Here is a 27,735-nt window from a genome sequence, read left to right as displayed (position 1 = left end):
AAAAAACTATAGGCCAATACCCTTGATGAACATAAATGCTAAAATTTATATAAATAAAAATGTAAATGTTTGTTTGTTCAAAATCTTAAATCTCTGAAAGTTCTTCACCGATTGCTTTGAAACTTTGATACAACATTGCAGTCAAATATGTGTGTGTTTTTATGTTTTTATATACCTACTATTATATAGATGTCACACCTGTGACAGGTAAAAACATGCTTTTTTTAAAAAAACACCATCTGTTGGACATAAAAGCAACACATACTATACTAAATATTTTATGATTCTATTTCAATGTTATGGGAGAAATATATATTGCACATGGCTAAAGATATTTTCCATCAAATACGCAAAGAAAATTCAAATATGAACATAGATTTCACATCAGAAATCTACAATGAAGAATCAATAATGACTGAAGATTTGTGCTTAGAAATCACAAACAAAGTTCTCGGTCAATTGGGAATGCCATCACTGAATCGATCTGCTGCTGCTTCATTCAATGTAGAATTGTATCGTGAACAAAATTACAACACAGGTGATCTTTTGTGGTATGTGCAAATATTCCTAAGCTAATGCTTGAGCAAAAAGGCATTTACTATCAAATAATGCAAACAGCCAATAATGGGGTTGGAGAAATCTTTTTCTTAGATGCACCAAAAGGAACTGGTAAAACGTCCCTAATTAGATTGATTCTGGCAGGAATTCGATCCCAAAATGACATTGCCTTAGCTTTTTTTTAATTTTCTATTTATTTATTTATTTATTTATTTATTTATTTATTTATTTTATTCATTTTAGAGAGGAGAGGGAGAGACAGAGAGGAGAGACAGAGAGAGAGAAGGGGGGAAGGAGCTGGAAGCATTAACTCCCATATGTGCCTTGACCAGGCAAGCCCAGGGTTTCAAACCGGCGACCTCAGCATTTCCAGGTCGACGCTTTATCCACTACGCCACTACAGGTCAGGCCTCTTTTTATATTTTGATAGGGACATAGAGTCAGAGAGAGGGATAGACAGGGACAGACAGACAGGAACAGAGAGAGATGAGAAGCATCAATCATCAGTTTTTTGTTGCGAGACCTTAGTTGTTCATTGATTGCTTTCTCATATGTGCCTTGACCACGGGTGGAATTTCAGCAGACTGAGTAACCCTTGCTCGAGCCAGCGACCTTGGGACCAAGCTGGTGAGCTTTTTCTCAAACCAGATAAGCCTGCACTCAAGCTGGCAACTTGGGGTCTTGAACCTGGGTCCTCTGCATCCTAGTCTGACGCTCTATCCACTGCACCACTGCCCGGTCAGGCAACATTGCCTTAGCTTTTGCATCATCCAGAATAGCTGCAACATTGCTACCAGGTGGAAGAACTATTCATTCCTCTTTGAAAATTGCCATTGAACATGCACTTCATTGAAACTTCCACGTGCAACATTTCCAAAGCATCCAGCATAGGAAAAGTATTACAGAAATGTAAACTTATTGTTTAGGATGAATGCACAATAGTGCACAAAATTTCGCTCGAGGCTCTTGGTCAATCATTGCAAGATTTGCGTGGAAACATCAGACCATTTGGGAATGCATTAATATTCCTTGCAGGAGATTTCAGGCAAACATTACCTGTAATTCCTCGATCGACACCAGCGGATGAAATAAATGCTTGCCTGAAATACTCTATTTGTGGTGACACATAAAGACGTTAAAATTAACTACAAATATGCATGTCCAGCTGCAAAATTATCGATCAACTGAGATATTCTCACATCAATTATTAGAAATTGGGAACGGAAAGGTGCTGGTTGATCTGACCTCAGGACGAATTTCATTGCCTCATAACTTCTGCAATTTAGTGACATCAAAAGAAGAATTGGTTGAAAAAGTATTTCCCAATATTCAAACCAATTATAAGAATCACGATTGGCTGAGTGAACGAGCTATTTTTGTGGCCAAGAACAAAGACATCTATGAACTTAACAATATCATTCAGTCTAACATTCAAAGCGAGGCAGTCACATACTGCCCGTCGACACTGTTGTGGAAGCAGATGAAGCGGTTAATTATCCAACAGAATTTTGAATTCACTCAACCTGCCAGGGATGCCACCACAAGTACTGCAATTGAAAATCGGCATGCCAATTATCATGTTGCAAAATATCAACCAGCCAAAGCTTTGCAACAGCATGCGACTTTCATTAAAAAAATTAATGAGCAACATTGTAGAAGCAACAATCTTTTTTTTTAATTTTTTTTTTTGTATTTTTCTGAAGTTGGAAACAGGGAGGCAGTCAGACAGACTCCCACATGCACCCAACTGGGATCCATGCCCACCAGGGGGCGATGCCCTGCCCATCCAGGGCACTGCTCTGTTGCAACCAGAGGCATTCTAGTGCCTGAGGCAGAGGCCATAGAGCCATCCTCAGTGCCTGGACCAACCTTGCTCCAATGGAGCCTTGGCTGTGGGAGGGGAAGAGACAGACAGAGAGGAAGGAGAGGGGGAGGGGTGGAGAAGCAGATGGGCACTTCTCTTGTGTGCCCTGGCTGGGTTTCAAACCCGGGACTCCTGCACACCAGGCTGACGCTCTACCATTGAGCCAACCAGCTAGAGCCTAGAAGCAACAATCTCGACAGGACTTTTCAAAGGTGAAGATGTCCTCATTCCTTGCATGGCTATGATTCCAACAGATATGCCATTTCAATTTAAGAGATTGCAGTTCCCAATTCGATTGGCGTTTGCAATCACCATCAACAAAGCTCAGGATCAATCTTTAGAATTGTGTGATTTAGATCTAGACACAAATTGCTTCTCACATGGGCAATTATATGTTGTGTGTTCTAGAATCGGCAAAGCAGACAATCTCTGTATCTGCACAGACAATGGAACAACAAAAAATATTGTATACCCACAAGCATTGCGAAATTAAACATATTAGAAACGTGCACTTTCTCTTTTCTTTCTTTTCCATTTAACCAGACTGAGCCACAGCAACGTGTGGCTGGGTACAGCTAGTTCTTAATAAAATATTAGCAAACCATATTCAGCAATACATTAAAAAGATTATATACTATGTCGCAACCCCGGCGGGGGTCAAACGACCAAAACACAGGGGTCGCCTAAAGCCATCGGAAAATACATATTTCCGATGGCTTTAGCCGCTGAGAAGCCGTGCTACCGTCTGCAGCAGCGCTATTCAGCTTGAACGCATGCCATTATGGACGTGCGTTCCAAACTGAATGCTTGCGGTCATGCGCAGACGTGATTGCATCATCCGTCTGGGGCCTAAGGGGTGGGGGAAGCAGGGGGAATGCTCCACAGTCCATAGCAGCGCATTACATGTGTCCAGCGCTTGCTGACGTCATCAGTGGGCGGGTGCAGCAAGCGCTGGAGGACCGAAGCCTAGGAGGCAGAGAGGCAAGAGGCGGAGAGCCAAGAGAGCCTGCGAGACAGCCTGCTGGTGTAAAAAAGGTTAATAATGTAAAAACAGTACACACACCATACACACAATACTGTGTAAGTGTAAGGTGCTTTGTGTGTAATCATTACACAGTACACAAAGCAGCGTACACTTACACAAAGCACCATACATTTATACAGTGTGAACTACATCGGTCTTATACTATAAGAGACCACTATAAGATGTAGTTCACACTGTTCCTCGATGTATAATTATCTTTCATATCTCCCACTATTTTCCCATATTCTGAATGAGGAAACTGCTGAAATCAGTGGTTTCCGGCATTGAATCCGTCTCCTATTGATTTCATTGGGAGTGCGGTGGATTTTGTGGAAGAGAGCTCCCAAGAATCTTGGGTTACCACACAATCCCCCGCAGCCTCCTTTTGATTTCAATAAGAGGCGGAGAAATGACAGTTTCCGACACATTTCTTCCTCTCCTATTCAAGTCAATGGGAGGCCGCAGCAGATTCCGCTCAAATATAGAGCATGTTGCTTAATTTTTTCCACGCTAGAACTTTCCCTAGAGCAGAAAAATTCCAAAGGTGGAATCCGCCACCCCCAATAAATTGAAAGAGGCCTCACACTGAGGAATCTACTGTGCGATTCTGCAGTGTAAAAGATCTGCCTCCTATAGAAGTCTAATGGGGGTGGCGGATTCCACCTTTGGAATTTTTCTGCTCTAGGGAAAGTTCTAGCGTGGAAAAAATTAAGCAACATGCTCTATATTTGAGCGGAATCTGCTGCGGCCTCCCATTGACTTGAATAGGAGAGGAAGAAATGTGTCGGAACTGCATTTCTGCCATACAGGGGATCTCTCTTCTGCGGAATCCACGGGTCTCCCACTGAAGTAAATGAGATGTGGATTCCACTGCAGAAACTGCTGCTTTATAGTGTCAAAGAGCCCTGAAAGATACCATGCTGTGCAGAAACTGCAGTGTATCCTATGACGTAGTTCACACTGTTCTATATAGAAAACTTGACACTAATGTGGAAAAAACAGATCCATTAGTTAAGCAGCTATTTACAGAATGGTAGCCCCAATACACTAGGTAAGGAGGTCCATTAGTAATAAATATTTCTCAATATATAATTAAATATTGTTTTTGTGATTAATCACTATGTTTAAATTATGTTTGATTTGTAGCAATGAGAATACATAATGCATATCAGGTATTTACATTCTGAATAATAACTGTAGCAAAATTACAGTTATGAAGTAGCCACCAAAATTATTTTTTGGTTTGGGGTCACCGCAACATGAGGAACTATATTGTGGGGTCACGGCATTAGAAAGGTTGAGAACCACTGTACTATGATCAAGTGGGATTTATTCCAGGGAGGCAAGGCTGGTACAAATTAATAAGCGTGATTCATCACATAAACAAAATGAAAGATAAAAATCACATTATAATATAAATAGATGTAGAAAAAGCATCTGACAAAATTCAGTGCCCGTTTATGATCAAAACTCTCAGCAAAGTGGGAATGCAGGGAACATACCTCAACATAATAAAGGCCATCTATGACAAACCCACAGCCAACATAATACTCAATGGGCGAAAATGAAAAGCAATTCACTTAAGATCAGGAACAAGGCAAGAGTGCCACCTTTCACCAGTCTTATTTAACATAGTTTTGGAAATTCTAGCCACAGCAATCAGACAAGAAGAAAAAATAAAAGGCATCCAAACTGGAAAAGAACTAAAACAGTCATTATTTGCTAATAATATAAGACTATACATAAAACCCTAAAGTTTCCACAAAAAAAACTACTGGGCCTGATTAATGATTTCAGCAAAGTGGCCATATATAAAATTAATATTCAAAAATTTATGGTGTTTTTATACAGCAATAATAAATTGTCAGAAAGATAAATTAGTAAAACAATCCCATTTACTACTGCTACAAAATAAGAAAGGAAGGAAAGAAGGAAGGAAGGAAGGAAGGAAGGAAGGAAGGAAGGAAGGAAGGAAGGAAGGAAGGAAGAAAGGAAAGAAAGAAAGAAAGAAAGAGAGAAAGAAAGAAGAGCGAGAGGGAGGAAGGGAGGGAGGGAGGGAGGAAGGGAGGAAGGAAGGAAGGAAGGAAGGAAGGAAGGAAGGAAGGAAGGAAGGAAGGAAGGAAGGAAGGAAGGAAGGAAGGAAGGAACGAACGAACCTAGGAGTAAATTTCATCAAGAAGGTAAAAAAAAACTTAGAAAATCATAAGACATTGAAATAAGAAATCAAACAAGTGGAAGCATATACTGTCTTTATAGATAGGAAGAATTAAGATCATTAAAATGTCCATACTACCCAAAGCAAACTATAGATTCAATGAAATTTCTATCAAAATACCAAAGGCATACTTCACAGATCTAGAAAAATATTCTAAAAATTTATATGGACCAATAACAAACCCAAATAACCTTGGCAATCTTGACATTAAAAAACAGAGTGGGAAGTATACTTCCTGAGATCGAGCTATACTACAAGGCCATTTTAATCAAAACATCCTGGTACTGGCATAAGAACAGGCATACAGATCAATAGAACAGGACAGAGAACCCAGAAATAAACCCATGCCTTTCAGTCAATTAAGATTTGACAAATGAGGTAAGTGTATACAATAGAGTAAAGACAGTCTTTTTAATAAATGGTGTTGAGAAAACTGAACAGGTACTTGCAAAAAAATGAAGCTAGACCACTGACTTACACTACTCACAAAAATAAACACAAAATGGATAAAAGGCTAAAATGTAAGTCATGAAGCCATAAAAATCCTAGAAAACATAGGCAGAAGACTCTCAGATATTTCTTGATGCAATATTTTTGCCGATATATCTCCGTGGGCAAATGAAATAAAGGACAAAATAAACAAATGGGACTATTTCAAACTACAAAGCTTTTGCACAGCAAAAGACATCATTAATGGAAATAAAAAAAACAACCCAGTCAATGGGAGAACATATTCACCAATATTTCTGATAAGGGGTTAATAACCAAAATTTATAAAGAATTTGTAAAATTCAACACCAGGAAGGTAAATAATTCAATTAAAAAACGGTCAAAGGACCTAAACAGACACTTCTCCAAAAAAGACATACAGATGGCCAATAGGCATATGAAAAAATGTTCAGTGTCCCTAATCATCAAGTGCAAATTAAAACCACAATGGGATACCACCTCACACCTACCAGAATGGCTCTCATTAACAAATCAACACACAAGTGCTGGTGAGGGTGTAGAGAAAAGGGAACCCTCCTGCACTGCTGGTGGGAATGCAGACTCGTGCAACCACTATGGAATAATGCATTGTATTTCCTCAAAAAATTAAAAATGGAACTTTGTTAAAAAAAAATGGAACTTTGTTATGACCCAACTATCCTATTTTTAGGAATATACCCTAAGAATCCTAAAACAGTAATTCAAAAGAAGATATGCACCCCTATGTTCATTGCTGCATTGTTTGCAATCACCAAGATCTGAAAACAGCCCAAATGTCTGTCAGTGGATGAGTGGATAAAAAAACAGTGGTACATTTGCACAATGGAATACTACATGGCTGTTTAAAAAAAAAAAAAAAAAGGAAATCTTACTTTTTACAACAACATGGATAGACCTGGAGACTATTATACTAAGTGAAATAAGCCAAGCAGAGAAAGACAAATACTATATGATCTAACTTATATGAGGAGTCTGATGAATACAATAAACTGAGGAACATAGTAGAAACAGAGGCAGGGTCACAAAGAACAGAGGAACAGCTAGCTATCAGGGGGAACAGGGAAGAAAAGACAGGATTAAAGAAGGTGAAGGGATTAACCAAATTATATAAACATAACACATAGATGCAGACCACATGGTCGCAATAACCAGAGGGAAGGGGGGTGGAAGTAGGGGGAGGGGTGTGAGGGCAAAGGGGGGAAATGGGAATAAAAAAAGACTTCGCATGGGGCCTGGGGGGCCTGATGTGATGTGTAGAGGGTATTTATTGAGTGAGACACTTGAAACCATGTCAATACAATAAGTTAAAAATAAAAATTTAAGCTATATACAGTAATACCTCAGTTTTTGTTAACTTTGGTTATCATTGATTTCGGTTTTCTTTGATCTTTTCCGCAAAAATTTTGTCTCGGTTTTTGTCAGTTGCCTCGGATTCCATTGGCATACCCACATGACCTCGCTGCTAATTTTGAGAAAACAAAGAGCAACCCACGTGTTCTCCTGGTCAGTGTGGCATTGTTTCTCGTTGTGTGAGCATCACCTCGCGTGTCTAGCCAAACAATTCCATTGCTTTCCAGTGTCTTTTTGCTTTTTTTAATTGATTGCGAGTGCTAATACTACAATTACATGTAAGTGATTACTGCGTATACAGTATCTGCACATCTCTATCCTTACCGTCTTCCATACGCCAAGAGTCTTCAGAGAGGTAAATGCCATGTTAAAAGTTTATTTATTCTTTACATTAGTCTTTTATATTCATTTTATATTAATATCTTATTTTTTAGTATTAAACACTACATTTATTCTCTATAAAGTGTGTTTTGGTATGTATTTTGAAGGGTCTAGAATAAATTAATTGAATTTACATTGATTCATATGGAAATAATTGCCTCAGTTTTCATCGGTTTTGGATTTCGTCAATTGTTTTTGGACAGATTATCGACAAAAACTGAGGTATCACTGTATATATAAATAAATTTTAAAAAGAAAGTAATACTGTCATATTAGGGAATTTTAACACCACATTAACATCAATAAATAGATCTTCTAGACAGAAAATCAACAGGGAAATGGCAACTTTAAATGACACACCAGATCAGATAGATTTAATTGATACCTTCAGAACATTTACCCCAAAGCAGGAGAATATATATATTCATTTCAAATGCATATGGAAAATTTTCTAGGATATACCACATATTAGGACACAAAACAAGTTTTAATAAATTTAAGAAGATTGAATCATATCAAGCATCTTCTTTGACCATAACAGTATGAAATAGAAGTCAATCAGAAAATAAAAATAAGCTGAAAAACACAGAAAGATATGGAGGCTAAATAACATGTCACTAAACAATAAATGTGTTAACAATGAGATCAAGCAACAAGTCAAAAGATACCTTGAAAGAAATGAAAATGAGAACACAACAACCCAAAATCTATGGACACAGCAAAAGTAGTCCTAAAAAAGAAATTGAGAGCTTATCTCAATAAAAAAGGAAAAAAAACTCAAATAACAATCTAACCTTACATTTAAAGGATCTAGAAAAAGAATGACGAACAAAGTGAGTAGAAGGAAGGAAATAACAAAGATCAGAGCAGAAATAAACAAAATATAGTCTAAAAAAATACAAAAGGTCAATGAAATCAAGAACTGGTTTTTTGAAAAGGTAAACAAAATTAAGAAAACCTTAACCAGACTGTTCAAGAAAATAGAGAGAGGACCTAAATAAATAAAATCAGAAATGAAAGAGAAATAACAACTGACACCAAAGAAGTATAAAGGATTGTAAGAAAATATTTTGAACAACTATGTGCCAACAAATTGGACAATCTGGATGAAATAGATAAATCTCTAAAAACATATAATCTTCCAAAATTGAATTAGAAAGAATCAGAGAATCTCAATAGACAGATTACAAATAGTGAAAGTGAAGCAGTAATCAAAAGACTCCCAACAAACAAAAGTCCTGGACTGGATAGCTTCCCTGGTGAATTCTGCAAAACATTTATAGAAAAATTAACATCTATTCTTCTGAAACTATTTCAGAAGATTTAACTGGAGAGAAGACTCCCAAGCTCATTTTATAAGGCCAGCATTATCATAAATTACAGAACCAGATAAAGACACTACAAAGAAAGAAAACTATAAGCTAATATCCCTGATGAACACAGATGTTAAAATCCTCAACAAAATATAATATTAGCAAACTGGATCAGAAGAATGTTAAAAAGATCATACACTGTAGTCAAGTGGGATTTATTTCAGGATGCAAGGTAGGTACAATGTCCACAAATCAATAAATGTGACACCAAATAAATAGAATGAAGCATATGCCTGAACTGTGGAGGTGCAGTGGATGGAGCATGGACCCGGAGTGCTGAGGTCGCCTGTTTAGACCCTGGGCTTACTGGGTCAGGGCACGTGCGAGAAGTGGGTCATGCAGGTTAAAGCTTCCCACTCCTCTCCCACACCTCTCTCTAAAATCAATAAATAAAATCTCTTTTAAAAAATAAAATATAGCCCTGGCCGGTTGGCTCAGTGGTAGAGCGTCGGCCTGGTGTGCAGAAGTCCCGGGTTCGATTCCGGCCAGGGCATACAGGAGAAGCGCCCATTTGCTTCTCCACCCCTCCCCCTCTCCTTCCTCTCTGTCTCTCTCTTCCCCTCCCGCAGCCAAGGCTCCATTGGAGCAAAGATGGCCCGGGCGCTGGGGATGGCTCTGTGGCCTCTGCTTCAGGCGCTAGAGTGGCTCTGGTTGCAACATAGCGACACCCCAGGTGGGCAGAGCGTCGCCCCCTGGTGGGCGTGCCGGGTGGATCCCGGTCTGGCGCATGCGGGAGTCTGTCTGACTGTCTCTCCCCATTTCCAGCTTCAGAAAAATACAAAATAAATAAATAAATAAATAAATAAATAAATAAATAAATAAATAAATAAATATAAAATATAAAACCACAGGATTATATCAATAGATACAAAAAAAGCATTGATAAAATCCAGCATCGATTTATGACCAAAACCCTCAGCAAAATGGGAATACAGGGATCATACCTCAACATAATAAAGGCCATACATGACAAACCCACAGCCAACATCATCAACATCATAGTCAATGGGCAATAGTACAAGGATTTCTCTTATTATCAGAAACAACAAAAGGATGTCTGCTATCACTACTCTTATTCAACACAGTACTGGAAATCCAATCAGAAAAAAAAAAGAATAAAAAGAAATAAGAGACATCCAAATTGCAGATGACATGATACTGTATACAGAGAACCCTAAAAATTCCACCAAAAAAACTACAACTGATAAATAAATTCAGAAAAGTAGTAGCAGGATACAAAATAAATATCCAGAAATCAGTTGCATTTTTACACACCAATAATGAATATAAGAAAAGGAAAAATCCCATTCATATTCCTTCAAAAAATAAATCTATGAATAAATTTAGCCAAAGATGTAAAGGACCTGTACTCAAAAAAATTATAAGATACTGAAGAAAGAAACTGAGGAAGATACAAATAAGTGGAAGCATATACTGTGTTCATGGACAAAAAAAATTAACCTCATTAAAATGTCCACATTACTTGAAGCAGTCTATAGATTTAATTCAATTCCTATCAAAATATATATCAATAGTGTATTTCACAGAGCTATAAAAAATATTCAAAAAATGTACATGGAACCATAAAAGACCCTGAGTAGACATAGTAATTGAAGAAGAACAATCTTGGAGGAATCAAACTACCTGGTATCGAACTATATTACAAGACCATTGTAATTAAAACAGCATGGTACTGGCATAAAAACAGATATTATAGATCAATGAAACAGAATAGAGAGTTTAGAAATAAACCCACGTTATTATAGTTGATTAATTTTTGACAAAAAAGGCAAAAACATAAAATGGGCTAAAGATAGTCTATTCAATAAATGGTGTTGAGAAAATTGGACAGATAAATGCAAAAAACCCAACATGAAACTAGATCCCTTCTTACACCATATACAAGAATAAACTCAAAATGGAATAATGACTAATAAACCTTGAAATCACAAAAATTCTAGAAAAAAACATAGATAATAAAGTCTTGAATATTTCTTGTAGCAATATTTTTCCTGATATATCTCCTTGGGCAAGGGAAACAAAAGAAAAAATAAAGAAATAGGACTACATCAAACTAAAAATGTTTTGCACAACAAAGGAAACCATCAACAAAATGAAAAAAAAAAAAACCCTACTAAATGGGAGATTATATTAGCCAAAAATCGTTCTGATAAGGGGTTAATTTCCAAAATTTATAAAGAATTTATAAACTCAACACTAAAAAGACAACCCAATTAAAAAATTGGCCAAGGATCTGAACAGACACTTCTCCAAAGAGGACATACAGATGGCCAATGGACATATGAAAATAGGATCAGTGTCAGTAATCAGCAGAGAAATGCACATTAAAACCATAATGAGATATGACTTCACAACTGTCAGAATAGCTCTCACTAACAAATCAACACACAACAAGGGCTGGCAAGAGTGTGGAGAAAGGGAACCCTCCTGCACTGCTGGTGGGAATGCAGACTTGTGCAGCCACTGTGGAAAACAGTATGGAGTTTCCTCAAAAATTAAAAATAAAACTGCCCTGTGACACAGCAATTCTACTTCTGGAAATATATCCAAAGAAACTTGAAACACTGATTAGAAAGAATATATGCATCCCTATGTTTATTGCAGTGTTATTGACAATAGGCAAGATCTGGAAGCAGTTCAAGTGCCCATCAATAAATGAGTAGATAAAAAAATTGTGGTACATTTACACAATTGAATATTACTTGGTCATAAATAAAAAGAAATTCTTACCCTTTTATGACAGCATGGATGGACCTGGAAAGCATTATGCTAAGCCAAATTAGCCAATCAGAGAAAGACAACTACCATATTATTTCAATCATCTGTGAAATTTGATGAATAAATAAACTAACAAACAAAATGGCAACAGATTCATAAATAGGGAACAGACTGACAGTTGTTAGAGGGTAGGGAGGTTGTGGGGCTGGGTGAAAAAGGTGAAGGGATTAAGCAAAAAATAAAGCAAAACAAAACAAAATTCATTGACACAAATAAAAGTGTAGCGACTATCAGAGGGAAAGGGAGGAAGGTAGAGGAGGTTATAGCAAAGATAAATGGTGATGGCAGGAGACTTGACTTGGAGTGGTGAACACACACAATACAATATTACAAAATACAAATTACAAAAATTAATCAGGTGATGTATTATAGAATTGTATACCTGAAACATATAATTTTATCAACCAATGTCACAACAATAAATTCAACAAAAAAGTAAAAAAAATAATAATTTAAAAAGATAAAAACAATGAAGTTGACTGTCCTGTGCTTTGAAAAGATGACACATTTTTTAGTAAAATATATAAAAATATTTCCAGAATGCTCTCATCTTAAGAAGAGTAATTGTGATGCAAGAAGAAAATAAAATTGATAAGAAATCAAACCTGACCACCTGACCAGGCGGTGGCACAGTGGATAGAACGTCGGACTGGGATGCGGAGGACCCAGGTTTGAGACCCCGAGGTCTCCATCTTGAGCACGGGCTCATCTGGTTTGAGCAAAAAAGCTCACCAACTTGAACCCAAAGTCACTGGCTCGAGCAAGGGGTTACTTGGTCGCTGAAGGCCCGCGGTCAAGGCACATATGAGAAAGCAATCAATGAACAACTAAGGTGTCACAATGCGCAACGAAAAACTGATGATTGATGCTTCTTATCTCTCTCCTTCCCTGTCTATCCCTCTCCCTTTCTGTCTCTGTAAAAAAAAAGAAATCAAGCCTGACCTGTGGTGGTGCAATAGGATAAAGCATCAACCTGGAACGCTGAGGTCGCCGGTTTGAAACCCTGGGCTTGCCTGGTCAAGGCACATATGAGAGTTGATGCTTCCTGTTCCCCCCCTTCTCTCTCTCTCCCCTCTCTAAAAATAAAATAAAGGGCCCTGGCCGGTTGGCTCAGCAGTAGAGCGTTGGCCTGGAGTGCGGGGGACCCGGGTTTGATTCCCAGCCAGGGCACATAGGAGAAGCACCCATTTGCTTCTCCACCCCCCTCCTTCCTCTCTGTCTCTCTCTTCCCCTCCCGCAGCCAAGGCTCCATTGGAGCAAAACGGCCCGGGCGCTGGGGATGGCTCCTTGGCCTTTGCCCCAGACGCTAGAGTGGCTCTGGTCGCGGCAGAGCGATGCTCCGGAGGGGCAGAGCATCGCCCCCTGGTGGGCAGAGCATCGCCCCTGGTGGGCGTGCCGGGTGGATCCCGGTCGGGCGCATGTGGGAGTCTGACTGTCTCTCCCCGTTTCCAGCTTCAGGAAAAAAACAAAACAAAACAAAAAAACAAAAAAATAAAATAAAATAAAATAAAGTCTTTAATAACAAAAATAAAAAGAAATCAAGATACTATTCTTATTACCCCAGTTTCTTAACGTGTTGAGAAAGCAAGCTAATAAAAATACTTAAATTTATTTTCAAAAAAATATATTTTCATGTTTAATTAAATGTATTTGTAGGAGAGTTTGACATATTGAAAAAATTTTAAATTTTATGTCTACTTTATTTCAAATTTTATCTTGATGCATGTCCTTTTATATTAATTAGCTCACTTGGCCATGAATTAATCAGGCTCTTTTTCTGTTGATCTGTAGGAAAGAGGTATTATAGTTTAAAAGTTTTTTTTATCATTTTGAAGAGTTTTCTTTTAGTCCTCACCCAGTATCCAACTCCACTTCCCAATTAGAATAATTTGCAGAGGCCTTATCTCCATGGAACGAGTCTTTGTTTGAAACTGACTTATCAGAAGTTTCTTGTTTGTTTTTAAGAGGTTACAGTTATTGCTACATAACTGTAATGTATGAGTGACACTTTCTATGAAATTGACAGATTTTTTTTTTTTTTTTTTTTTTTACCACAGTCGCAGCTGGTATAAAAGATTTAAGGCGGCCCGCCAGCGTCCCTAGCGCTGTCAGCGCGGAGCGGCCCAGTAGCCGGGGCACCGGGGGACAGGGGTTCGAGACCGGCGGTGGCGCGCGGACGGGCGGCGGGCCGACAGGTCAGGCGCCGGTCTGTGGAGCGGTCCCGTCCCCTCTGGCTGTTCTGCTCTAGCGCTCCGCCGCCTCTGGCTCCTATGGGCTCTTCTGCAAGGCGCTGACCCGCACGCAAAGCGCCTTCAACCTGTTCTGATAGCTATATATCAACTTCCCCTACCTTAACCCCGTGGCTTGCATGATGCTCAACGTCCGCCTGCAGGTTCCTATTGAGATCCACTGATGACTGTACCCCGGCCCCCGAGTGACACAAGTATTTCCTCGGGGTTCACCGTATCAGAGACCACAGGATGAGGGACTCAGAGGGACTCTTGGCACTTGCCTCTCAGAAGTCCAGGGAGAGGACACGGACAAGCTACCCTGTAGCCTTCGAACACAGGAAAGCCCTCGCCCATCAGGTGCACTTTCCTTAGTAAATAAGCCTGCGGTTGATGTACATGAAAATTCACAAAATGAGACGTTGTCATTGAAAATGAAAAGTGATCTAAGTGAGGCCAACCTCTTTCTTCACAGTGACCCAAAGTCTTTCTGTATTTGGAAGAATCAGTAAGAAGAAATCCCGCTTCCACAGTGGCTCAGAGCAAGACTGGATCTGGTTTTTGCTCACGCAGAAGAGTGTTTTTTTGCAGGGGTATCCTGCTGGTGTCGAGCAGGCCTTGGTCAGGGACCAAGGAGTGCCCTGGTCCCTGGGAGGAGTGCCCTGGGCCAGGAACAGTCGCAGAGGACGGTGCCAATGCCACGGAAGAGAGCCTTGGGGGTCAGGACTGCCATGCCATCAGAATGGTCAGAAATGGGACTATCTGAAGATCAACCAAGTACTTGTTTTGAGGGGAGAGGCTCACAGATGGAATCCTCTCTCCTGTCTACACCGCTGCAGGCACATCCCGAAGTATTCCTGAATAATGAGACAGAATGTGTTTCCCCTGGCGGTTGTTTTCAGAGTAAACAGCAGAATACAGGAAAATGCTCCCAAGTGTAAAAAGTACCTAAAATGATCTGCAGATAACTGCCGTTTCTGGCAATGGAAGCTTTTGAAATTGCAAAGCCAGTATGCCATAGTGGAGGTACAAGCCGAACAATAAAAATGGTGAGCTTAAGTTTAAAAGTTGACTTAGAAGGGGTTATTTTCATTAAGTGTTCTAAACAGTGCAGTAATGAAATTCCTGCTCTAGTTTGCCCAGACTTCAAGTAAGTAGAATTTAAACTCATGGAAAACTGATTGATAAGGAAAGAAACTTTTGAGCATGTTTTAAATTGTGCTTGAAAGACATTCAGAATTGGGAGGACATTTCCTGGAGAACATGAATATGTCCTATATTAATGTCAAATTAGATCATAAAGATTTAACATAAAGTTCTTTTCATACCTTCATTACCCATTCTGAAGGGTGACTGTCCGGACATTGTCCGTCCAGGTTGTCTGATCATCTAATGCAGTGGTCCCCAACCTTTTTTGGGCCACGGACTGGTTTAATGTCAGAAAATATTTTCACGGACCAGCCTTTAGGGTGGGATGGATAAATGTATCACGTGACCGAGACAAGCGTCAAGAGTGAGTCTTAGATGGATGTAACAGAGGGAATCTGGTCATTTTTTAAAAATAAAACATCATTCAGACTTAAATATAAATAAAATGAAAATAATGTAAGTTATTTATTCTTTCTCTGCGGACCGGTACCAAATGGCCCACGGACCGGTACTGGTCTACAGCCCAGGGGTTGGGGACCACTGATCTAATAGAAGTGGGTATTTGTAAATGTCAATCCCTCTGTACTTACTCTAATCCTTTCTGAGTTGATGAGGAGCTGTTACCATTTCCATATTTTATAGAATAAATTTGGTCTCTAGCAAAATTGGATTTTCCTCTCACCTCCCTTTCCTTTCACTTGAAATGCAATTTTAAGGGAGGCCCTATAGTGAAAGTTGCAATATTACACTTACCTTTGGAATAAATCTTTCTCCAGTTAGGAATCCTAGCAGCATTACCTGAAACAGATGTGAGCATGAGACTCAGTCATAGAGAGGCACCTCAAGTATTTCCCCCAGAGAAAGCTTCCAGCTTCTAGGAGTTGAGGTTATCTCTTACACTACAGTTTTTCTGAGGTAAATTTTGTTGTTTGTTGATAATTTTGATAAAGATCGCTTAAGAGTGTATATTCTTTAGCAGTCCCAAAGTAAGACAACCATTTTGGGGATTATGAATTGCATATATTAGTTTATTTTGTGTACTAGATTACTATGTCATGTGCTATTTTAGTGTTTAAGGGAAAATGAAAAATAAAATCTGTTCTTTAGCAGAGTAAATATTTTTTTAAAAAGAAAATATTTATCAAGCTCTTCTAAAATTAAAATGCACATATTCTCTACCAAATTAGCAATCTTACTTTGGGAAACTATTCCAAAGAAATAAACATATCAGTAAACACATCCAGGGTAAGCCAAAAATAGGTTTACAGTTGTAAATATGTGAAACACAGAGTTTATTCTTATATTATTATTTATTAATTATTATATTATTTTCCATATGAACAACTATAAACCTACTTTTGCTCACTTTATATAAAGATGTTTATTGTGGCATTATTTACGGTACCAAAATATGAAAACAAAATAAATGCTCAACAGTTGGGGACTGCTGAGTAGACAATGCTAAGGTAAATTATGGAATATTGTGCTGCCATTAAAATATGAACTCATGTGTGAGACACAATAAATGAACAACTAAAGTGATGCAACTATAAATTGATGCTTCTCATCTTTCTTCTTTCCTATCTCTTTCTCATGTTCTCAAATAAAAAAATCCATTAAAATAAAAACTCATGTTAGTATCCAGATGAATTGGAGATACTTCCTCTGGGTATTGTTATATGAGACAACCAACATATTCCCAAAGCTTGAGAATATAGTCCCATTTCTTAATTTAATCATAAAACTTCTGCATTTGCATGTATATAAGTATGTTGTGAATACGTCTGCACAGAATTATATAAATCAAGAGAAAAAAAAGATGAATACATATTAGGCTGTTAACCTGGATTATCATAGGAATGGGGTATAAGAAGGTTGAGGTAGAGAAAAGAGAAGGTGAGATTTTTTTTAAAAAACTTGATTATTAAAGCATGTATAGAATTACATTTATGCATTATTTAAAACAATATGTATAAATTATATATATATTTTAAAATAAATATCTGAAGAAAAATATATGCCCTGGCTGGTTGGCTTAGTGGTAGAGCATCAGCCCTATGTGTAGATGCCCCATGTTTGATTCCCAGCACACAGAAGAGATTACCTGTTTCTCTTTCCCCTTCACCCCCCCCCTTCTTTCTTTCTTTCTCTCTCTTTCTTCCCTTCCCACAGCCATGGCTCCATTGGTTGAAGTGCATTGGCCTCGGGTGCTGAGGATGGCTCTGTGGAACCTCCACCTCAGGCACTAAAAATAGCTCAGTTGCGAGCATGGCCACAGATGGGCAAAGCATTGTCCCCTGATGGGGGCTTCTGGGTGAATCCCTATCAGGTTGCATGTGGTAGTCTATCTCTCTATCTCCCCTCCTCTTACTTAAAAAAAGAAAAACGAAAAGTAAAGAAAAAAAATAAAAGGCTTGGGCCTGGCCTGTGGTGGCACACTGGACAGAGTATCAACCTGGAATGCTGAGGTTGCCGGTTGAAAACCCTAGGTTTGTCCAGTCAAGGCACATATGACTAATGAACAACTAAAGTGAAGCAACTATGAGTTGATACTTTTTGCTTCCCCACCTCACACTTTCTCCTCTCTCTGTAAAATCAATAACTAAAATCTTTAAAAAATAAATATAAAAGAGGATTCCAAGATGGCGACAAAGTAAGAGGACATTCCAATTGCCTCATCCCAGGATCAAATGAGTTATAACTAAATTTAAGAACAATCATCCCACCTGACCAGGTGGTGGTGCAGTGGATAGAACGTCGGACTGGGATGCAGAGGACCCAGGTTTGAGACCCTGAGGTCGCCAGCTTGAGCGCGGGCTCATCTGGTTTGAGCAAAGCTCACCAGCTTGGACCCAAGGTCGCTGGCTTGAGCAAGGGGTTATTCAGTCTGCTGTAGTCCCCTGGTCAAGGCACATATGAGAAAGCAGTCAATGAACAACTAAAGTGCCGCAACAAAAATTGATGCTTCTCATCTCTCTCTGTTCCTGTCTATCTGTTCCTATCTATCCCTCTCTCTCACTCTCGCTCTGTCTCTGTTAAAAAAAAAACACAAAACAATCATCCTGAAAAAACAACTTAGGACTAAATAAAGAGGAGTCTAAAACCAAGGAGTCACAGAAGAAGCCACACTGAGACTGGTATGAAGGTTAGAGATGTAAAAAGGGCTGCCCCCGCTCATAGGAGTGAACTGCAACAGACGGTTTGAAGGGATTCTCAGTTGTAGAGAGAGATTTTCCCTGAGAGGTGAGGGTCCTAAGCCCAGGTCAGGGCCCAGCCTAGAGCACCAGAGACTAAAAGAGGTGCCCACATAGCATTTGGCAGTGAAAGAGGCCAGGTTTCTGTCTTCAAGAAAGAGATGAGAGATCTTAGAGAAGCAAGCACCCTCTTAAAAAGTCAACATAGAAAATCTCATTTACAGCCACTTACCCTGGACTCCAGCATAGGGAAGGTTAAGAAGACTAGAGTTGCATGAGGAGAGTGTGAAATTGGTGGCTCAGGGAGAGACATGGTGGTGGACAGCCATTAGAATCCTTGTGTCAAATCATTCTCCAATACCGTAGTCACCATCTCTCTTGGGTGGAACAGTTCCCTCCCTGTAGCATCAACCTGGGGAAAAGCAACTGCTCTACCCTCAGGAATCTTTTGCCCCAGAGATTGGGCCCTGCTGAGAAGTAAGCAGCCTTGGTCAGGAAGTAGGGGGTGACAGTGACTCAATTATCTGGCACTGAGGCTGGAGCTCCCCCGCAACCGCAACTTTTCTGAGAATATGACTGGTGCTTCCACCCCATGGGAGATTCAGTAGGAACTGTCCATACTGTGAGCAGATTGAATCTCTGGGTTTCAGAGGCCACATCCACTGGACTCCAAGTGACCACATCATACTGAGGTCTGTGAAAAAAATTCAGGACAGACTGATACCTGGGGCCCTTGGGTGGGAGCCACACCCACCACCCTTCCTAATCTTTGAATTTCCCCAGGCTCTAGACTCTATCAGAAGTTTTTTCAGGGGCTAAAACCAACAAGCAGCCAGCAAACAGAGGTAGCAGAAGGAACTGCTCAGAGAACCTTGGGCCTTTTTGATGACTTGCCCCCAGGTGCAATGCTAGTAAAAACCAGCCTAGGTGTGCAGCTTGGTCCTTCCATGTGCAATTAAGCTAAGCAGAGGCAGCCTCAAACTCTGGTTTGCTTATAGTCCCAGAAAGGTTGCAAGGGGACACTCTTTCTCTCTCTCTTCCCTCCTAAGAGACCCAGAACCAACACATCCAATGCCCAGCTACAAACTATTCAATTCATCAGAGCTGGGCCAACTAGCCTTTCTAGCAGCATATCTGTTGGTCAAATAAGTTTGTAAATATGATAGATATGTTTGCTCGCTTATAGTTTGCATTGGGTGTGGGGGACAGGCTGTAAGCAGGCTGGGTTGTTATAGCCTAAGGCTTAGTTTTAAGACTAAGCTTTTCCCCACACCCTTGACTGTTGCATGATGGGGGTGGTGCACTCTCATGAGGAATCCCATTATGCCTCAGATAAGTGACTTTGTATCAGAGACTTCCTTGTTTGTATATTGGATTAAAGGTTTTGATTTCTACACTATAAAGTGGGGCAGACAGGAAGCCTGAAGGGATAACACCACCCACAAAAGGGCCAACAGCATCCAATACTCACATACAACAGGAAAATACGAATAACCCTCAAGAAACATTTCTAGAGCAAGAAGCTCAGGTGGCCTGAAATTTAGTACCACTGAGTCCACCTTCCTCATAAAGACATCACAATAAATTTTGGAGTCAGAGCAAAGGTACTGTAAAGCCAGAAGCCACGGCCAGGGCCACCATCAGAACAGCCCAGCCCTTGCAGGTTCGCATTGGATTCGGACAGTCGGTAAAGAAACAACGGAGCCACAAACTGGTGGGCCATAGTCTTTAATTCTAGCTTGCACCCGGCGGGCAAGTAAAAACATACACTGGGCTCTAAAACCCACTCACATTCAGTGCTCACAAAGCCACTGACTTATCCGAGTTTCTTAGAATCAAAGGTTTCTAGCTCACCAACCTTATTCTCCTCAGTTCCCCATCTCCTTCCTTATCCCAGATACAAACACTACACAGACTGGCATCTCACTCAGCACTCCGCCATCTTGGCTGCTTCTCCTGGCCACATGGCCTCTTTCTGCTCTCTGCTCTGCTCCCTCTGCTCTCTCATGCTAATCATCCCAGGAACCAAGAGCGGCAAACTCTCGTTCTGCCCCCATTTTATATTGTAGCTTCACAACCTCTAATCCAATATACAAAATAGGGAAGCCTCTAATACAAAGTCACTTCTCTGAGGCATGATTGGATTGTACCGCCCCACATCAAAAAGGGTGGGCAAGGCTTAATCCCAAAACCAAGCCCCCAGCTACAAAGATCCTGCCTGCCCAGAAACACACATTAATATCACCTGGGCGACTGCCTCCACATGGGAGGCACCATCTTTAACAAAGTGAGCATAATATATTTTATCTGCCCAACAGGTACCTATACATAGACAAAATAGGCAGACAAAGCAATATGCTCCAGTTAAGTCAACAAGAGAAATCCCTGGGAAAAAAATTAAATAAAATGGAAGCAACCAAACTACCAGATGCAGAATTTACTGTAATGATTATTATCATATAGTGCTAAATTTTTTTTTTTTTTTTTTTTAGTGAGAGAAAGAGAGAGAGAGAGACAGAGAAAGGGACAGACAGAGACAGACAATAAGGGAAGGGAGAGAGATGAGAAACATCGATTCTTGGTTGCAGTTCCTTAGTTGTTCATTGATTGCTTTCTCATATGTGCCTTGACCAGGGTGGGGGGGCTACAGCAGAGCCAGTGACCCCTTGCTCAAGCCAGTGATCTTAGGCTCAAGCCAGTGACCTTAGGGTCATGTCTATGATCCCACGCTCAAGCCAGCGACCCTGCACTCAAGCTGGTGAGATTGTGCTCAAGCTGGTGATCTTAGGGTTTCAAACCTAGGTCCTCTGCATCCCAGGCCAACACTCTATCTACTGCACCACCACCTGGTCAGGCAGGATGCTAAAGTATCTGAAAGTAAGAATGCATGATCACAATGAAAATGTAAACAAAAAGATAGTAAGCATTAAAAAGGACATTGAAACTGTAAAAAAGAACCTGTCACAAATGTCAAATACAATATATAAAATGAAGATTACACTAGAAGGAATCAACAGCAGGTTGGATGAAGCAGAAGATCAAATCAGCAATTTAGAGGACAAGATAAACATAAACAGAGCATTAAAAAAAAAAAGAGGCTTGCCTGACCTGTGGTGACTCAGTGGATAAAGCGTCGACCTGGAAACTCTGAGGTCGCCGGTTCAAAACCCTGGGCTTGCCTGGTCAAGGCACATATAGGAGTTGATGCTTCCTGCTCCTCTCTCCCCCTTCTCTCTCTCTCACTTGCTCTCCTCTCTAAAAATTAATAATAATAAAAAAAGAAGCTCAAGAGGGGTAAGGAACTCTAAGAGACCTCTGCGACATAAAGAGAAACAACATCCACATCATAGGGGTTCCAGAAGGAGAAGAGAATGAACAGGGATAGAAACTTTTTTGAAGAAATCATAACTGGGCCCTGGCCGGTTGGCTCAGCGGTAGAGCGTCGGCCTGACATGCGGGGGACCCGGGTTCGATTCCCGGCCAGGGCACATAGGAGAAGCGCCCATTTGCTTCTCCACCCCCCACCCCCTCCTTCCTCTCTGTCTCTCTCTTCCCCTCCCACAGCCAAGGCTCCATTGGAGCAAAGATGGCCCGGGCGCTGGGGATGGCTCCTTGGCCTCTGCCCCAGGCGCTAGAGTGGCTCTGGTCGCGGCAGAGCGACACCCCAGAGGGGCAGAGCATCGCCCCCTGGTGGGCAGAGCGTCGCCCCTGGTGGGTGTGCCGGGTGGATCCCGGTCGGGCGCATGCGGGAGTCTGTCTGACTATCTCTCCCCGTTTCCAGCTTCAGAAAAATACAAAAAAAATAAAATAAAAAAATAAAAAAAAATAAAAAAAAAAGAAATCATAACTGAAGACTTCCCTAAGCTGATGAAGGAAAATATGACACAAGTTCAAGAAGCACAGAGACTCCCATTAAAGATGAACCCAAAGAGGCACACACAAGAACACATCATAATTAAAATGCCAAAGTTAAGAGACAAAGAAAAAATACTAAAAGCTGCAGAGGATTGAAGAATATATCGTTATTGTAATAAATTATGACGAACTTAGTGGCTTAAAGTAACACAATTGTATTATCTTATACTTCTAGAAGTCAATTCTGAGAGGTCTTAAGCTAAAATCCTTCTGGAGGTTCTAGGGGAGATTCTGTCCCTTTTTTTCCCCACAGTCCAGACACCACCTGCATTTCTTAGCTTGTAGCCCCTTCCCCCATCTTCAGAGCGCCTCAGTCCAACATTTGCTTCTAATTCTCACATTTTACCTGACCTTCTGGCCTTTCTTTTAAAGAGATGTTTGTGATTACATTGGGCCCACGAGGTAATCCAGAATTAATCTTTCCATCTCAAGATCCTTAATCATATTTACAGTGTCTCTTTGGCATGTAAAGTAACATATTCATAGATTCTGGGGATTAAGATGTGGACGTCTTTGGAGGGTATTACTCTGTTCCATGGCTATTTAAAAATCTTACCTGCGCTGCAGTTTTCAGTCTTCATTACTCACTATGTTGATGTTCAGTGTAAAAATTGAAAAAATTAAAAAAATTTAGAGGTACACAGCAGAGCTTGACCCTGAATTAAGAAAATCGGACATTTATTTCTATCTCAACCAAGAAATCCTACTTAATTTTGGTAATAAATGAGATCAGAAGAACATTACTTCTTTCATTAGTTATTTCTAAAGACTGTAATATGAGGCCTGACCTGTCGTGGCGCAGTGGATAAAGCATCAACCTGGTATCTTGAGTTGGCTGGTTCAAAACCCTGGGTTTGCCTGGTCAAGGCACATACAGACAGCAACTAATCCTCTCTCTCTCTCTCTCTCTCTCTCTCCCTCTCAAAATCAATAAATAAAATATTTTTAAAAAAGATTGTAATACGAGTTATAAATAATGGTTTTCAGGTAGTAAAACTGATCTTCATTTCACACCCGTTACTACCTTCAAAATGCAATGAAATCTGCTTCTCAGTTGCGTTCGAATGTGTATTGAGCTTCAAAGTAGCAAGCCTTGTAGGGCAGGCTTTTAACCGAAGGATGTTGCCTTTATTGGAAACATTTTTATAGCTTTTTTTTGGAATCATCTTTAGAGACAGTTCACCAGACACACAGGAAAACACGGCCCATTATTTTAAGGTCACAAGGTATTTTGTCTACTCTGTCTTCTTCCCCTCCCCATTGTTTAATCTACTTGCCTCCATCCCCACTCCTTCCTCTGGTGTCAGTGCCAGAGATCTGTGAGGTTAAGGAAAGGCCTGGGAAGCCAGAATGTGGCTGAGAAGGGGGCAGGGAGAGCTCATGCAGAGGCTCAAGAGACAGCAGACTGCAATGTAAGTTTATTTGATTTGGCCTAGATTAAGCACTGTTAATTAATAATATTTGCTAATTCTAAGTGTCAAAAACTACATTGTTAAAATAAATCCCTGTTAAGAACTGTCTGAACTTCGTCTATCTTAAATTCTATCTTATATTAGTTCCTAATGTAAATATTATTTTAAATAAAAGGTGTCTTCGGTCAAGTAGGTTTTTTCAATTTACTATTTATTGACAGGGGAAGTAGGCACATTGAAGGAGAGACTAAGACAAAACTCTCTCCTGTACATATTTTTTCCAAAGAAGGTATCAGTTTAGAGGCTTTCTTAGAAAAGCTCTATAATTTAAAGTTGTTAAATTTCAAACATTAAATTTTACTATTTAGGTACATGAATAAATGAAGAAAATATTATTACAATGGCATCATATACAATATTTATACCATATAATATAGTCTGCAAAATATTTTTAAATAGTAGAGTTATTAAACATCCAAGCACAGTTTATAAACCCTCTAAAACTTTCCATTACTGACGTCACAGAAGATCTAGCCAGATTCTTTCAGAAGTTCCATTCAGGAGATAGTATATAAAATATTCCTAACTACTACATATATTAGACTAATTAAAATTACTCTTCAGTCCCTGACTGGTGGGCTCAGTGGTAGAGTGTCGGCCCGGTGTGTGGATGTTCCTGGTTCAATTTCCATAAGGGCACACAGGAGAAGCGACCATCCGCTACTCCACTCCTTCCCCCTTCCCTTTCTCTCTCTTTCTCTCCTACAGTCATGGCTCAACTTGTTCCAGCGCATCAGACCTGGGTGCTAAAAATAGCTTGGTTGCGAGCATGGTCCCAGGTAGGCAGAGCATTGGCCCCAGACGGGGTTGCCAGGTGGATCCAGGTCAGGGCACATGTGGGAGTCTGTCTTTCTATCTCCCCTCCTCTCACTTGGAAAAAAAGGGGGGAAAAGATTAGTCATCAATGAAATATGTGTGTAATTTGAATAATCAAAAGAAATGCAAAAAGTCCTACTTTAGATTATAATCTCACATAGGAAAGAGTTCTTATCCTTATGAGACAGTATTCCTTTATTTAATAAGACAGCCATTTATCTGGCTTCCCCTGGAGACTATAATCAGACTTAAAAATTTTAAATTCTAAATCTACACTGACCAGTTTGTAGCTACTATCCAAATGTTGCATTTGAAATGTGGCTAGTCTGAATTAAGACCTGCTATAAATTCCTGACCAGGTGGTGGCACAGTGGATGGAGCATCGGATTGGAAAGCAGAAGACCCAGGTTTGAAACCCCTAGGTCACTGACTTGAATGTGGGCTCATCCAGTTTGAGCACAGGCTCACTAGTTTGAGCGTGGGGTCACTGGCTTGAGCATGGGATCATAGACATGACCCCATAGTCACTGGCTTGAGCCCAAAGGTCGCTGGCTTGAGCCCAAAGGTTGCTGGCTTGAAGTCCAAGGTCGCTGGCTTGAGCCCAAGGTTGCTGGCTTGAGCAAAGGGTCACTTGTTCTGCTGTAGCCCCCCGGTCAAGGCATATATGAGAAAGCAATCAGTGAACAACTAAGGAGCTGCAAAAAAGAATTGATGCTCCTCATCTCTCTCCCTTTCTGTCTGTCTGTCCCTCTCTCTGGCCCTGTCACACACACACACACACAAAAAAACCCTGTTATAAGTATAAAATACACATTGATCTCAAAGAGTTAGAATAAAAAAAAGAACATAAAATATCTCAATTTTTATGTGAATTATATGTTGAAATAATATTTTGGATATACTGAGATAAATACTACATTATTAAAACTAATTTCACCTGAAAAAAATCAAATTACAACTAAATTATGGAAGCACCCTTGAGAACCACCTGAAGACCAGCTGAACAGAAGTCTTATAATTAAGGATATAAATAAAAAGACATGTGGAGACCAGTGGGAGGGCAACGATGCAGAATGGTAAGTTCCAAACCCACATGTGGCTGATAAAAATTGGAAGTGATGTCTCAGCTACAGAGGTCCTCACTGAGGAGCAAGGAGTCTCAGCCACACACCAGGCTACCCAGCCCAAGATTCCAGAGCCAGAAAGAGAAGTTCCCATTACTTCTGGCTGTGAAAACCAGCAGAGATTATTGCTGAGTGAGAGAGAGTTCTACTGGAGTCCCAGGCTTTCCTCCTAAAGGACCTGTGCATGGACTTAGTTGCTAACAGACACACTTGTTAAGGCAGAGGTCAGGAACCTTTTTGACTGAGAGAGCCATAAACGCCACATATTTTAAAATGTAATTCCATGAGAGCCATACAACGACCCATGTACGTTACACATTATCCAATAAAAATTTGGTGTTGTCCCGGAGGACAGCTGTGATTGGCTCCAGCCACCTGCAACCATGAACATAAGCGGTAGAAAATGAATGGATTGTAATACATGAGAATGTTTTATATTTTTAACGTTATTACTTTTTTAAATTAAAGATTTGTCTACTAGCCAGATGCAGCCATCAAAAGAGCCACATCTGGCTCATGAACCATAGGTTCCCGACCCCTGGGTTAAGGGGTCCAATGATGAACAGCAGCCTGAAAAAGCTCAGGAACATATGGGGAGAAACCGAACTGTCTGGCTTCAGGATGTAGACTGGAGGGGCAGCTCTCTGTCATTTTCTTCCTTTGCTGAGACCTCCCCAAGCCAGTTGACAGGCACAAGTGGGCACCAAATCTGAGTCTCAATCAAACTCATTCACCCTGGTGACTCTCTGAGAAATCAACCCGCCTAGCTTATGCAGAGGTCCGAACCTCTTTCAGAAGCTATTAATCATAAGTGGCTGGCCTCTGTTCATGCTGTAGCTTTCTCTAAAATTTGTGAGGTCCACAAACCCCAAAAAGCAATGGCTAGCTTCAGTGTGCCCTGTACCTCTAGGCTAAGTGGCCCCCAGCCCAGCACTAGTGGCAGCTGGCCTTGATTTGCAGCACAACCTCTCCCAGTTACCTCTAAGCACACAGCACAAGCAGCAATCATCTGTAGATCACTTAGTAGGTCCTACTAGTTGGTCCCAGAACTAATATACCCAGTGACTGGTTCAGACCACACCACAGCACCACCGAATTAGTTCCACAAATAACATACACAAAAGCAGACTGCCGGCACCAGAGCCCTGCAAAGTGAATTTTTCTCCTTAAGCTCAGCCCCTGCATAATAGCTTGTCTGCTGTAGTCATGGACAGTCCTCATAGCCAGTCAGCCTGAGAGTCAATCCTTCTCACTGATGTGCCGACAGCAATCAAGGTTCAACTACAACAAGAGGGCACACAACACATACAAAGGACACCCCTGGAGCACCTGGTTCAAGTAACTAGGAAGTCTGTACCACTGGGCCCCACAGGACAACAGCTCCATAAGGCTGACCTGCCAAGACTGGGAGGTGTAGGAAATCTACCTAATATATGGAAACAAACACAGGGAGGCAGCCAAAATGAGGAGACAAAGAAACATGTCCAGAATAAAAGAACAGGGCAAACCTACAGAAAAATAACTAAACAAAATGGAAGCAAGCAACCTACAATCTACAGAACTCAAAACACTGGTTATAAGGATGCTCAATGAACTTGGGGGACAATAAATAGAGGAACTCAGTGAGGACTCCAACCAAGAGATAATAAACATAAAAAGGACAAAGAAACCATAAAAAAGAACCAGTCAGAAATGAAGAATAACTGAAATGAAGAATACACCAGAAGCAATTAACTGCAGATTAGATAGATGATTGATTCAGCTAATTGGAAGACAAGGTAGTG

General features: G+C 40.3%; 1 non-coding gene and 1 pseudogene across 1 annotated transcript; both read left to right on the top strand.

Annotated features, from left to right (window-relative positions):
• The first annotated feature begins 321 nt into the window (after positions 1–321).
• On the top strand, positions 322–15,222 carry LOC136391427 (protein FAM220A-like; annotated as a pseudogene).
• Positions 15,223–22,036: 6,814 nt separating this feature from the next.
• TRNAV-GAC (transfer RNA valine (anticodon GAC)) lies at positions 22,037–22,112 on the top strand. Its single transcript has one exon. It is a non-coding gene; the product is annotated as a tRNA-Val (tRNA).
• Positions 22,113–27,735: the final 5,623 nt, after the last annotated feature.

The sequence above is a fragment of the Saccopteryx leptura genome, chromosome 2, assembly GCF_036850995.1.
Source record: "Saccopteryx leptura isolate mSacLep1 chromosome 2, mSacLep1_pri_phased_curated, whole genome shotgun sequence".
Classification (NCBI taxonomy): domain Eukaryota; kingdom Metazoa; phylum Chordata; class Mammalia; order Chiroptera; family Emballonuridae; genus Saccopteryx; species Saccopteryx leptura.
The sequence above is the reverse complement of the archived record's forward strand: the minus strand, read 5'-3'. Positions and strand labels throughout refer to the sequence as shown.